The sequence below is a fragment of the Mobula hypostoma genome, chromosome 7 (assembly GCF_963921235.1).
Source record: "Mobula hypostoma chromosome 7, sMobHyp1.1, whole genome shotgun sequence".
Lineage (NCBI taxonomy): Eukaryota > Metazoa > Chordata > Chondrichthyes > Myliobatiformes > Myliobatidae > Mobula > Mobula hypostoma.
In genome coordinates, this window is record NC_086103.1 from 100,977,911 (window position 1) to 100,991,119 (window position 13,209).

The window sequence follows — 13,209 nt, forward strand, 5'->3', positions numbered from 1 at the left end:
CACATAGCTCGAACCACGTCATCAAGTTCGCCGATGACACGACCACGGTGGGTCTAATCAGCAAGAACGATGAGTCAGCATACAGAGAGGAGGGGCAGCGGCTAACAAACTGGTGCAGAGCCAACAACCTGTCTCTGAATGTGAACAAAACAAAATAGATAGTTGTTGACTTCAGGAGGACGCGGAATGACAACCCTCTGCTGAACAAAGATGACTCCTCCATAGAGATAGATAAGAGCACCAAATTTCTTGGTGTTCACCTGGCGGAGAATCGCACCTGGTCCCTCAACACTAGCTCCATAGCAAAGAAGGCCCAGCAGCATCTCTACTTTCTGTGAAGGCTGAGAAAAGTCCATCTCCCACCGCCGCCCCCCCCCCCATCCTCAATCCTCACCACATTCTACAGAGGTTGTACTGGGAGCATCCTGAGCAGCTGCATCAGGGCCTGGTTCGGAAATTGCACCACCTCGGATCGCAAGACCCTGCAGCAGATAGTGAGGTCAACTGAGAAGATCATCGGGGTCTCTCTTCCCGCCATTATAGACATTTACACCACATGCTGCATTCGCAAAGCAAACAGCATTATGAAGGACCCCACGCACATACAAACTCTTCTCCCTCCTGCCATCTGGCAAAAGGCACCAAAGTATTTGGGCTCTCATGACCGGACTACGTAACAGTTTCTTCCCCCAAGCCATCAGACTCCTCAATACCCAGAGCCTGGACTGACACCAACCTACTGCCCTCTACTGTGCCTATTGTCTTGTTTATTATTTATTGTAATGTCTGCACTGTTTTGTGCACTTTATGCTACCTTGAGTAGGTCTGTAGTCTAGTGTAGTTTGGTGTTGTTTTACGTAGTTCAGTGTAGTTTTTGTATGGTTCATGTAGCACCATGGTCCTGAAAAATGTCATCTCATTTTTACTGTGTACTGTACCAGCAGGTTTGGTCAAAATGACAATAAAAAGTGGCTTGACTTGACTTGACAAAAGGTACAATCTCCCAGTGGCCACCCAATTCCCATTATCACATGTCTGTTCATGGTCTCCACTACTGCCGTGAAGAGGCTAAACTCCGGGTGGAGGAGCAAAAACTTGTATTCCATCTGGGTAGCCTCTATGCTGATTGCATGAACATCGTTACCTCAAGTTTGTGGTAATCTCTTCCTCTTCCGTTCTTCTTCCTTTTTCCTATTCCACATTCTGGTTACCCACTCAAACCTTCTACTCACCCGTGTTGCAATGGGTGGCCGGAGGAAGCGGACCCAAGTGCAGGACACAGGCATGGAGACTTGACATGGAGAAAGACTTGGACATGTACTTGGACATGGAGAGACAGAATTCCCAACTCGGAGTAGCGGCAAACGTCTGGACCTATTCAGCTGGAAATGAGACGACTAAACCAAACAATAACAGACAAAATGTAACTTGACACGAAGAAGCTCATGAAGCAGCAAACGGCCAGGAATCACTTGACTGGACACGAAGCCTTGACTTGGACTGGGACATGGAGCTTTGACTTTGACTGGGACTCAGAGACTTGACTTGGGCTGGGGCTCGGAGCCTTGACCTGTACTGGGACACGGAGCCTTGACTTGGACTGGGACTCAGAGCCTTGACTTGGACTGGGGCTCAGAGCCTTGATTTGGACTGGGACTCAGAGCCTTGACCTGTACTGGGACACGGAGCCTTGACTTGGACTGGGACCCAGAGCCTTGACTTGGACTGGGACTCGGAGCCTCAAAACAAAATGACAGACCACTCGCATCCTGGCTCGGAGCAGCGGCAAAATGGCCGGCAACACTCAGCTGGACACGAGGTGACAAAAACAAAAAACGACAGACAATACGAATCTTGACACAGAGAAGCTCAAAGATTGTCCCTTATTCTTGACAGCTCAGAAGACGGTTCCTTATTCTTGGCGGCTCAGAACATTCATTGCTTTCCTGGCTACAGTGACGGACTAGCCCGCAGTAGCTGTAAGCCAGGGTTTCTATCCTGCCGATTCAGAAGAAGATCAGGTGCCTTAATCAAGGAGCCCGGTGGAACACGGGGAATAGGAAATTAACTGAAATAAGTAGTTAACGGACCGGACCATGACAGCCCGCTCATCAACTCCCCCGGCTCCCTGTCTTCATCCCTTTCTTCCAAGGCCCACCACCCCCTCCTACATATTCCTTTTGTTTCAGCCCTTTATCTCTTCCCGTTATCCCCTCCCAGTTTCTTACTTCATCCCCCTTCCCCCAACCACCCATCTTCCCCATCACCTGTTTTCGCGTATCACCTGCCAGCTTGTCCTCCTCGTCTTCCCCCCACTTTCTTATTTTGGATTCTGTCACCTTTTATTCTAGTCCTGAGGAATCATCTCAGTCCAAACTAATGACTGTTTATTCCCCTCCATAGCGGCTGCCTTGCTGAGTTTCTCTGGCATTTTAAGTATTGTTCTTACTGGCTGCCTGGTCCATCTTGAGTCTGGCTTGTGTGAGTTGACTATATTGTGCTGATATTTTTCTTACACTTCTTCTTGTGTCTTGTGTGTGAGATTGCTTCACTTTGGTTGCTCAATTCTTGATTAAAAATGCCATGTATTCCCAATAATGGGCACCAGAGCAGACAAAATAAAGATAGGATTCCTTAGGTACTGAATTTTCTTGCCAGGTCCACGTTTGTCAGGTAATCACTTATATTTTAATATAGTTGGGATCACAGAGACATGGCTCCAGGGTGACCAGGGATGGGAGCTCAACGTTCAGGGATATTCAATATTCAGGAGGGATAGACATGAAGGAAGGGGAGGTGGGGTGGCGTTGCTGGTTAAAGAAGAGATTAACGCAATAGAAAGGAAGGACATAAGCCGGGAAGATGTGGAATCGATATGGGTAGAGCTGCGTAACACTAAGGGGCAGAAGACGCTGGTGGGAGTTGTGTACAGGCCACCTAACAGTAGTAGTGAGGTCGGAGATGGTATTAAACAGGAAATTAGAAATGTGTGCAATAAAGGAACAGCAGTTATAATGGGTGACTTCAATCTAAATGTAGACTGGGTGAACCAAATTGGTAAAGGCGCTGAGGAAGAGGATTTCTTGGAATGTATGCGGGATGGTTTTTTGAACCAACATGTCGAGGAACTGACTAGAGAGCAGGCTATTCTGGACTGGGTTTTGAGCAATGAGGAAGGGTTAATTAGCGATCTTGTCGTGAGAGGCCCCTTGGGTAAGAGTGACCATAATATGGTGGAATTCTTCATTAATATGGAGAGTGACATAGTTAATTCAGAAACAAAGGTTCTGAACTTAAAGAGGAGTAACTTTGAAGGTATGAGACGTGAATTAGCTAAGATAGACTGGCAAATGACACTTAAAGGATTGACGGTGGATATGCAATGGCAAGCATTTAAAGGTTGCATGGATGAACTACAACAATTGTTCATCCCAGTTTGGCAAAAGAATAAATCAAGGAAGGTAGTGCACCCGTGGCTGACAAGAGAAATTAGGGATAGTATCAATTCCAAAGAAGAAGCATACAAATTAGCCAGAGAAAGTGGCTCACCTGAGGACTGGGAGAAATTCAGAGTTCAGCAGAGGAGGACAAAGGGCTTAATTAGGAAGGGGAAAAAAGATTATGAGAGAAAACTGGCGGGGAACATAAAAACGGACTGTAAAAGATTTTATAGATATGTAAAAAGGAAAAGACTGATAAAGACAAATGTAGGTCCCCTGCAGACAGAAACAGGTGAATTGATTATGGGGAGCAAGGACATGGCAGACCAATTGAATAATTACTTTGGTTCTGTCTTCACTAAGGAGGACATAAATAATCTTCCAGAAATAGTAAGGGACAGAGGGTCCAGTGAGATGGAGGAACTGAGTGAAATACATGTTAGTAGGGAAGTGGTGTTAGGTAAATTGAAGGGATTGAAGGCAGATAAATCCCCAGGGCCAGATGGTCTGCATCCTAGAGTGCTTAAGGAAATAGCCCAAGAAATAGTGGATGCATTAGTAATAATTTTTCAAAACTCGTTAGATTCTGGACCAGTTCCTGAGGATTGGAGGGTGGCTAATGTAACCCCACTTTTTAAAAAAGGAGGGAGAGAGAAACCGGGGAATTATAGACCGGTTAGCCTAACGTCGGTGGTGGGGAAACTGCTGGAGTCAGTTATCAAGGATGTGATAACAGCACATTTGGAAAGCGGTGAAATGATCGGACAAAGTCAGCATGGATTTGTGAAATGAATATCATGTCTGACGAATCTCATAGAATTTTTTGAGGATGTAACTAGTAGAGTGGATAGGGGAGAACCGGTGGATGTGGTATATTTGGATTTTCAAAAGGCTTTTGACAAGGTCCCACACAGGAGATTAGTGTGCAAACTTAAAGCACACGGTATTGGGGGTAAGGTATTGGTGTGGGTGGAGAATTGGTTAGCAGACAGGAAGCAAAGAGTGGGAATAAACGGGACCTTTTCAGAATGGCAGGTGGTGACTAGTGGGGTACCGCAAGGCTCAGTGTTGGGACCCCAGTTGTTTACAATATATATTAATGACTTGGATGAGGGAATTAAATGCAGCATCTCCAAGTTTGCGGATGACACGAAGCTGGGTGGCAGTGTTAGCAGTGAGGAGGATGCTAAGAGGATGCAGGGTGACTTGGATAAGTTGGGTGAGTGGGCAAACTCATGGCAGATGCAATTTAATGTGGATAAATGCGAAGTTATCCACTTTGGTGGCAAAAATAGGAAAACAGATTATTATCTGAATGGTGGCCGATTAGGAAAAGGGGAGGTGCAACAAGACCTGGGTGTCATTATACACCAGTCATTGAAAGTGGGCATGCAGGTACAGCAGGTGGTGAAAAAGGCGAATGGTATGCTGGCATTTATAGCGAGAGGATTCGAGTACAGGAGCAGGGAGGTACTACTGCAGTTGTACAAGGCCTTGGTGAGACCACACCTGGAGTATTGTGTGCAGTTTTGGTCCCCTAACCTGAGGAAAGACATCTTTGCCATAGAGGGAGTACAAAGAAGGTTCACCAGATTGATTCCTGGGATGGCAGGACTTTCATATGAAGAAAGACTGGATGAACTGGGCTTGTACTCGTTGGAATTTAGAAGATTGAGGGGGGATCTGATTGAAACGTATAAGATCCTAAAGGGATTGGACAGGCTAGATGCAGGAAGATTGTTCCCGATGTTGGGGAAGTCCAGAACGAGGGGTCACAGTTTGAGGATAGAGGGGAAGCCTTTTAGGACCGAGATGAGGAAAAACTTCTTCACACAGAGAGTGGTGAATCTGTGGAATTGTCTGCCACAGGAAACTGTTGAGGCCAGTTCATTGGCTATGTTTAAGAGGGAGTTAGATATGGCCCTTGTGGCTACAGGGGTCAGGGGGTATGGAGGGAAGGCTGGGGCGGGGTTCTGAGTTGGATGATCAGCCATGATCATAATAAATGGCGGTGCAGGCTCGAAGGGCCGAATGGCCTACTCCTGCACCTATTTTCTATGTTTCTATTTTTGTTGTACTCCTTTCAGTCTAAATGTGCACCACTCCCTATTTCCTGTCAGCTGTGCTTATATGAAGCTTTAGTTCAAAGATTGAATTAATCTGTCATAAATCCAGCCATCACATTCTCTTCATGTACAAAATAACAAATTGTTTAGAAAAGAAGAAATGAGCATAGCTTACAATTGTGGCTGCATAGTCAAGGATACAGGCAATAGCAAAATAGAGTTTTATATTTGCCTATTTTGGGAGGTTGTCTTAAAGGCACTGACAGGTTAGAGCTTAAACATCACAAAACTGTTCATAGCCTTCGGCTACACTGCAGGACGTCCGCAACTGAGATGGAAGTATTAATATTTGAATTGGATTCAATTAATATGTTAAGAAGATGTTAATTGGGAGGAACTACAGGAGCCTTGCAGCTCAGAGGGCTTAGGCTTTTGAACATATATTAAGTAACCCTAGCTATCTGCCTATCAAGCAAACCTCAGCTGGTTGAGATTTACTTGATTTCATTCTTTCAACAGAATGAAGCAGATAATGAAATATGAGAATGTTTCACTCACCTATCCCGTCTGCGTTCTCTGACACCACAATGAAGAAATCTCGTTCTTGTTTTCAAATCCCTCCACGTTCAATAGTAGTCATCCTCAACCTTGATATTCTTGATGTTAATGGAAAAACAAATAATATTTCACTTCAAAATAGAAGGATGTCTCTTTAATACAGAGATAAGGAGGAGTTTCTTTAGCCAGAAGGTGGTGAACCTGCAGAAATCATTGCCACAGATGACTGTGGAGGCCAAGTCATTATATATAGTATATTTAAAGCGGAGATTGATAGGTGCTTAATTAGTAGGGATATCAAAGGTTACGGGGAGGAGGCAAAAGAATGGGGTTGAGAAGGATAAGGATAATAAATCGGCTATGATAGAATGACAGAGCAGACTTGAAGGGCCTTATGGCCTAATTCTGCTCCTATGTTTTATGGTCTTATGGGCTCAAGCAAATGAATATGATGTAAAATTATAAATCTCCTAATAATGAGTTATTGAGAACAATTCAGGTCAACTCTTGATAAAATTGCTTTTCCGTTTGGAAACATGGCATCTGGTAAAAAAACAAAATAAGATTTGTTGGTGTAAGTGTTTACAAGTTTCAGGAGACCTGCAGAATCTCAGTAGATCTGTGCTCCTGAACAACGTTTCCCAGCTCCACTTTGCTGTTGTACTCTATAGTAGATCAAGAGTTTGCAGTGTTTACACCAAAGAAATTGCATTCAGATATACTGGATGCTTAGAGCTGGCTCTAGATCCAGAAGTGCATGCACCAATTTTCAGGACTATTTAGGAAATTTAAAAATCTCGACAGCTTTGATTGACAACAAAGCTCTGAGCAAGGCAATGCCATTGCCAGTGGTTTCTAGAGAAGTTTAGTGCGTGTGGCTTGTTCGAGTCCAAGGTATACTTAGTTACAACATTTAATATCCTGATAGCCATCAGCTAATATTACACAATATCAGCAACAGCAAGCTATGATTGGAGGAATGCAGAGGTAGATTGTGTACATAGAGAGTGGAAGGTGTATGGAACACCTTGCCAAGGTTGGTACTTAATGCAAAATATTATGGAAATCTAAGAGATTTTTTTTAGATGGGCACATGGATGAAAGAAAATGGTGGTTGCTACGTGGGAGGGAAGAGTTAGATTGATCTTAGAGTAACTTAAAAAGTTAGCACAATATCATAGGCTGAAGGGCCTGTCTGGTGCTGCATTATTTTCTATGTTCTTTGTTTGAAATGACTTTTAGTTCTCTGATAGTATTCCATGTTGTAGTACACAATCCACCTTATTTCAGGCATGTCGAGGAACCAACTAGAGAGCAGGCTATTCTGGACTGGGTTTTGAGCAATGAGGAAGGGTTAATTAGCGATCTTGTCGTGAGAGGCCCCTTGGGTAAGAGTGACCATAATATGGTGGAATTCTTCATTAAGATGGAGAGTGACATAGTTAATTCAGAAACAAAGGTTCTGAACTTAAAGAGGGGTCATTTGAAGGTATGAGACGTGAATTAGCTCAGATAGACTGGCAAATGACACTTAAAGGATTGACGGTGGATATGCAATGGCAAGCATTTAAAGGTTGCATGGATGAACTACAACAATTGTTCATCCCAGTTTGGCAAAAGAATAAATCAAGGAAGGTAGTGCACCCGTGGCTAACAAGAGAAATTAGGGATAGTATCAATTCCAAAGAGGAAGCATACAAATTAGCCAGAGAAAATGGCTCACCTGAGGACTGGGAGAAATTCAGAGTTCAGCAGAGGAGGACAAAGGGCTTAATTAGGAAGGGGAAAAAAGATTATGAGAGAAAACTGGCAGGGAACATAAAAACAGACTGTAAAAGATTTTATAGATATGTAAAAAGGAAAAGACTGGTAAAGACAAATGTAGGTCCCCTGCAGACAGAAACAGGTGAATTGATTATGAGGAGCAAGGACATGGCAGACCAATTGAATAATTACTTTGGTTCTGTCTTCACTAAGGAGGACATAAATAATCTTCCAGAAATAGTAGGGGACAGAGGGTCCAGTGAGTTGGAGGAACTGAGCGAAATACATGTTAGCAGGGAAGTGGTGTTAGGTAAATTGAAGGGATTGAAGGCAGATAAATCCCCAGGGCCAGATGGTCTGCATCCTAGAGTGCTTAAGGAAGTAGCCCAAGAAATAGTGGATGCATTAGTGATAATTTTTCAAAACTCGTTAGATTCTGGGCTAGTTCCTGAGGATTGGAGGGTGGTTAATGTAACCCCACTTTTTAAAAAAGGAGGGAGAGAGAAACCGGGGAATTATAGACCGGTTAGCCTAACGTCGGTGGTGGGGAAACTGCTGGAGTCAGTTATCAAGGATGTGACAACAGCACATTTGGAAAGCGGTGAAATGATCGGACAAAGTCAGCATGGATTTGTGAAAGGAAAATCATGTCTGACGAATCTCATAGAATTTTTTGAGGATGTAACTAGTAGAGTGGATAGGGGAGAACCAGTGGATGTGGTATATTTGGATTTTCAAAAGGCTTTTGACAAGGTCCCACACAGGAGATTAGTGTGCAAACTTAAAGCACACGGTATTGGGGGTAAGGGATTGGTGTGGGTGGAGAATTGGTTAGCAGACAGGAAGCAAAGAGTGGGAATAAACGGGACCTTTTCAGAATGGCAGGTGGTGACTAGTGGAGTACCGCAAGGCTCAGTGCTGGGACTCCAGTTGTTTACAATATATATTAATGACTTGGATGAGGGAATTAAATGCAGCATCTCCAAGTTTGCGGATGACACGAAGCTGGGTGGCAGTGTTAGCAGTGAGGAGGATGCTAAGAGGATGCAGGGTGACTTGGATAGGTTGGGTGAGTGGGCAAATTCATGGCAGATGCAATTTAATGTGGATAAATGTGAAGTTATCCACTTTGGTGGCAAAAATAGGAAAACAGATTATTATCTGAATGGTGGCCGATTAGGAAAAGGGGAGGTGCAACGAGACCTGGGTGTCATTATACACCAGTCATTGAAAGTGGGCATGCAGGTACAGCAGGTGGTGAAAAAGGCGAATGGTATGCTGGCATTTATAGCGAGAGGATTCGAGTACAGGAGCAGGGAGGTACTACTGCAGTTGTACAAGGCCTTGGTGAGACCACACCTGGAGTATTGTGTGCAGTTTGGGTCCCCTAATCTGCGGAAAGACATCTTTGCCATAGAGGGAGTACAAAGATGGTTCACTAGATTGATTCCTGGGATGGCAGGACTTTCATATGGAGAAAGACTGGATGAACTGGGCTTGTACTCGTTGGAATTTAGAAGATTGAGGGGGGATCTGATTGAAACGTATAAGATCCTAAAGGGATTGGACAGGCTAGATGCAGGAAGATTGCTCCCAATGTTGGGGAAGTCCAGAACGAGGGGCCATCGTTTGAGGATAGAGGGGAAGCCTTTCAGGACCGAGATTAGGAAAAACTTCTTCACACAGAGAGTGGTGAATCTGTGGAATTCTCTGCCACAGGAAACTGTTGAGGCCAGTTCATTGGCTATATTTAAGAGGGAGTTAGATATGGCCTTTGTGGCCACGGGGGTCAGGGGGTATGGAGGGAAGGCTGGGGCGGGGTTCTGAGTTGGATGATCAGCCATGATCATAATAAATGGCGGTGCAGGCTCGAAGGGCCGAATGGCCTACTCCTGCACCTATTTTCTATGTTTCTATGTTTCTATGTTTATTTCAATAACACATGAGTTTCCTTTGAAGATGACTGACGTAATCTTTCAGATTTCTATAAAGGTATCATTGCTGCCTTTGTACTATGATTTTGACAAATCTTCAAAATCTTTTTTTCAAGCCAGGTCAAAAGATTTGGCTATTGTCTTCATGCACACAATGACAAAAATCTTAATGTGCGTTTTTACATACTCTCCTCTCAACACATTCAGTATGACAACTGCATCCCAATTGAACAAAACTTTGTTCCATTGACAACTCATATTAGCAAATCCAGTTAAGTCTCAAGATTTCATCTGAACACTTGCCTGATTCAGACTATTCTACTGATTCTTTTCTATTTGCCCGCTTAAGAACTTGTGAATCATCATGTGAAATTTATATATGCCTCACTCAATCTGAATGAATGGATTGAATTCTTACATCCTTCACATACATGGGGAGTAAAAATCTTTATGTTACGTCTCTGTCTAAACGTGCCATGTGCAATCATAGTAATTTATAATAAACAGAACAGTCAATGTAATATAGAGTATACTCAAATCAGCATGAGTTCATCAGTTTGATGGCCTGGTGGAAGAAGCTGTCTCAGAGCCTGTTGGTTCTGACTTTTATGCTGTGGTACCGCTTCCTGGATGGTAGCACCTAGAATAGATTGTAGCTGGGATGGCTTGGGTCCTCAATGATCCTACAGCCCCTTTTTACACACCTGTCCTTGTAAATGTCCTGAATCATGGGAAGTTCACAACGACAGATGCACTGGGTTGTCTGCACCACTCTCTGCAGAGTCCTGCGATTAAGATAATATAAACTGAATACTTATAAGATAAGATTTACATCTGTGAAATTTATTTCTAATTTACATGTTGATTTGTATAATCATATTGAGATAGAAAATGGACTACCCTGCATCTTCAAAGGGAGGGAATTTTCCTATCTCAATATAATTACCAACTTCAACCAGAGAAATGTCATTGCCAGTTACTGAACGATTTGCTGCCATGCTGATGCACTGACAAAGTTACAACACTTTGTCAAGTCTTAGATAGACAACAAGTCTTGGAATTGTTGGCTATCTTTCCATTGGTCATTATGCAAATACAGTGGAAATACAGTTGTTCATTATACTCATTGGGTTAAATACAATGACTCATCCTCTCTGACTTTTTTACAGTGAAAACCCTTCCACAAAGAACTCATGTGACTGCTTTGTGACAAATATTTCATTCAGAGTTGTGAAGTTTACATGAGTTCATACATGACCACAGTAGTTTTTGAATATAATGAACTACAGAGACACGGAGACTGGTCACTACATATTTATTTTATTCCATGCTCTCCAACCACTGAGCATGTGCTCATATGCCTTGCATATGTCACACATTTACATATGCTACAGCTATGGAATCTGTGCCAGAAACATTTTGAATATGCAGCTCCCTTCAATAATTAACACATTAAACATCAACACAAATCTAGTAAAGGAAGTTCTTTAGAAGTAAATGATGACACAGTATTTTAGCAATGACACTGAAACGCACGTCTCTTACATTGTGGTGAAAGGATGAAAACAGGCACTCGGTTAGTATTTCATGATAGGTGCCACAATGATGCAGCTAGTAGAGCTGCTACCTAACATCTCCAGCAACCCAGGATTAGTCTTGAACTCCATTGTGTCTGTGACAGCACAGGTTTCCTTTGGGTACTTCATCTTGCTCCCTCACTCCAAATATGCGTGCATTGATAAAAGTTCAACGTTCAAAGTACATTTATTATCAATGTATGTATAATTTATACAACCCTGAGATTCGTCTCCCTACTGGCAGTCTGAAAACAAAGAAACCCAATGGAACCTATAAAAGAAAAGACTGTTAAACACCCAGTGTGCAGAGAGGAAAAAAAAAATTGTGCAAACATAAAAGTAAGTAAATCACATTCAGAGGTGAAGTTTCTGAAAGTGAGTCCACTTTCAGGAGCAGGTCACAGCCTTGGCTCAGCGCAGAGCTGTATAAGCATCATGGAGCAGTGAGCTGAACTGGCCCATCCCTTACCTCCAGCCCCAAATTTTGACGTTTTCAATCTGGCCTGGTGCTTAAATTGTCCAAACAGCAGATTGTTTGTTGCTCTTGGGCCTGGGCCTGGGCCCTGCTGCTATGGTACCTATACCCGAACTTTCCAGTTCAGCCCGGTGCTTAAATCATCACCATAAATTGCTTTTATTGTGTAGGTATGTGATAGAACCTTGGGGGAGGGGCACATCAATTGAATGTAGAAAGAATGAAATGAAATTAGTGTAAGGTTAGTCCCAGTATGCTGAATGACTTGGTTCTGTGCCCTATGACCCTACCTCTTTTTGCACAAGAGTCAAATAAATGACAAAGATATGGCACCATAAAGCATCAAGTGGACCAAGCCCAACAACACATGCAGACCTTTCGCTTTATCATTGTTGTCTTGAATAGAACCGCAGAAAACCGAGTAATTATACAGCACTCTGATGATATGCTGCAAAGTACTCAGAAGGTCACATTACCCAGATGATTTGGGTGGGCCAACAGAAACGTGAGGGTAGAAATGGAAGTGGAGACCACTGGTAATGGAATTTCTATTCTCACCTTCATACCCCTCACCTAACCCTTGACCAGAACCCTATATGCCACCCACATCCTGAAGGCCGACACTGTGCCTGCACAAAGGTAAAGACAGTAGGAGAAGCCATTCAGCTCCGAAGCCCAGGGTAAGTCCACTCAAGGATAATGAGGGAACTTGTGCTTGGAGGCAGGGAATGTGATCCTATATGAGTACTTTGCATCAGTATTTACCAATGAGAAGGATGAAGATGTTTGATGAAGGTTGAACTGTAGATGTTGTTTATTTTAATTTTAGTAAAGCATTTGACAAGGTCCCTCTTGGGAGGCTCAACCAGAAGGTTATATATAAATAACCTGCATGGAAATGTAGATGAGTGGGTTAGTAAGTCTGCAGATGATACAAAGATTGGTGGTATTATGGATTGTGTAGAAGATTGGCAAAGAATTAAGCAGGATATATGTCAGTTGCAGATGTGGGCAGAGAAATGGCAGATGAAGTTTAATTGAACCAAGTGCAAAGAGATGCATCTTGGGAAATCAAATGTAAAGATGCAGCAAACTGTTGATGACAAGACCCTCAACATTGCCAATACATAGAGGGATCTGGGGATCCAAGCATTTGGCTCCTTGAAAGTGGATACACAGATTGAATGGATGGTAAAAAGATATATGGTTAACTTGTCTTTAGTAGTCAAGGTAATGAGTTCAAGAGTTGGGAAGTTATGTTGCAACTTTATAAAACCCTAAATAGGCTGCATCTAAGGTATTGCATTCAGTAACGCTCAACCTATTGTTGGAAGGATGTTAGAGTTTTGTAGGGAGGGCAGAAGAGGCTTACCAGCTGCAGCCTTGATTAGAGAG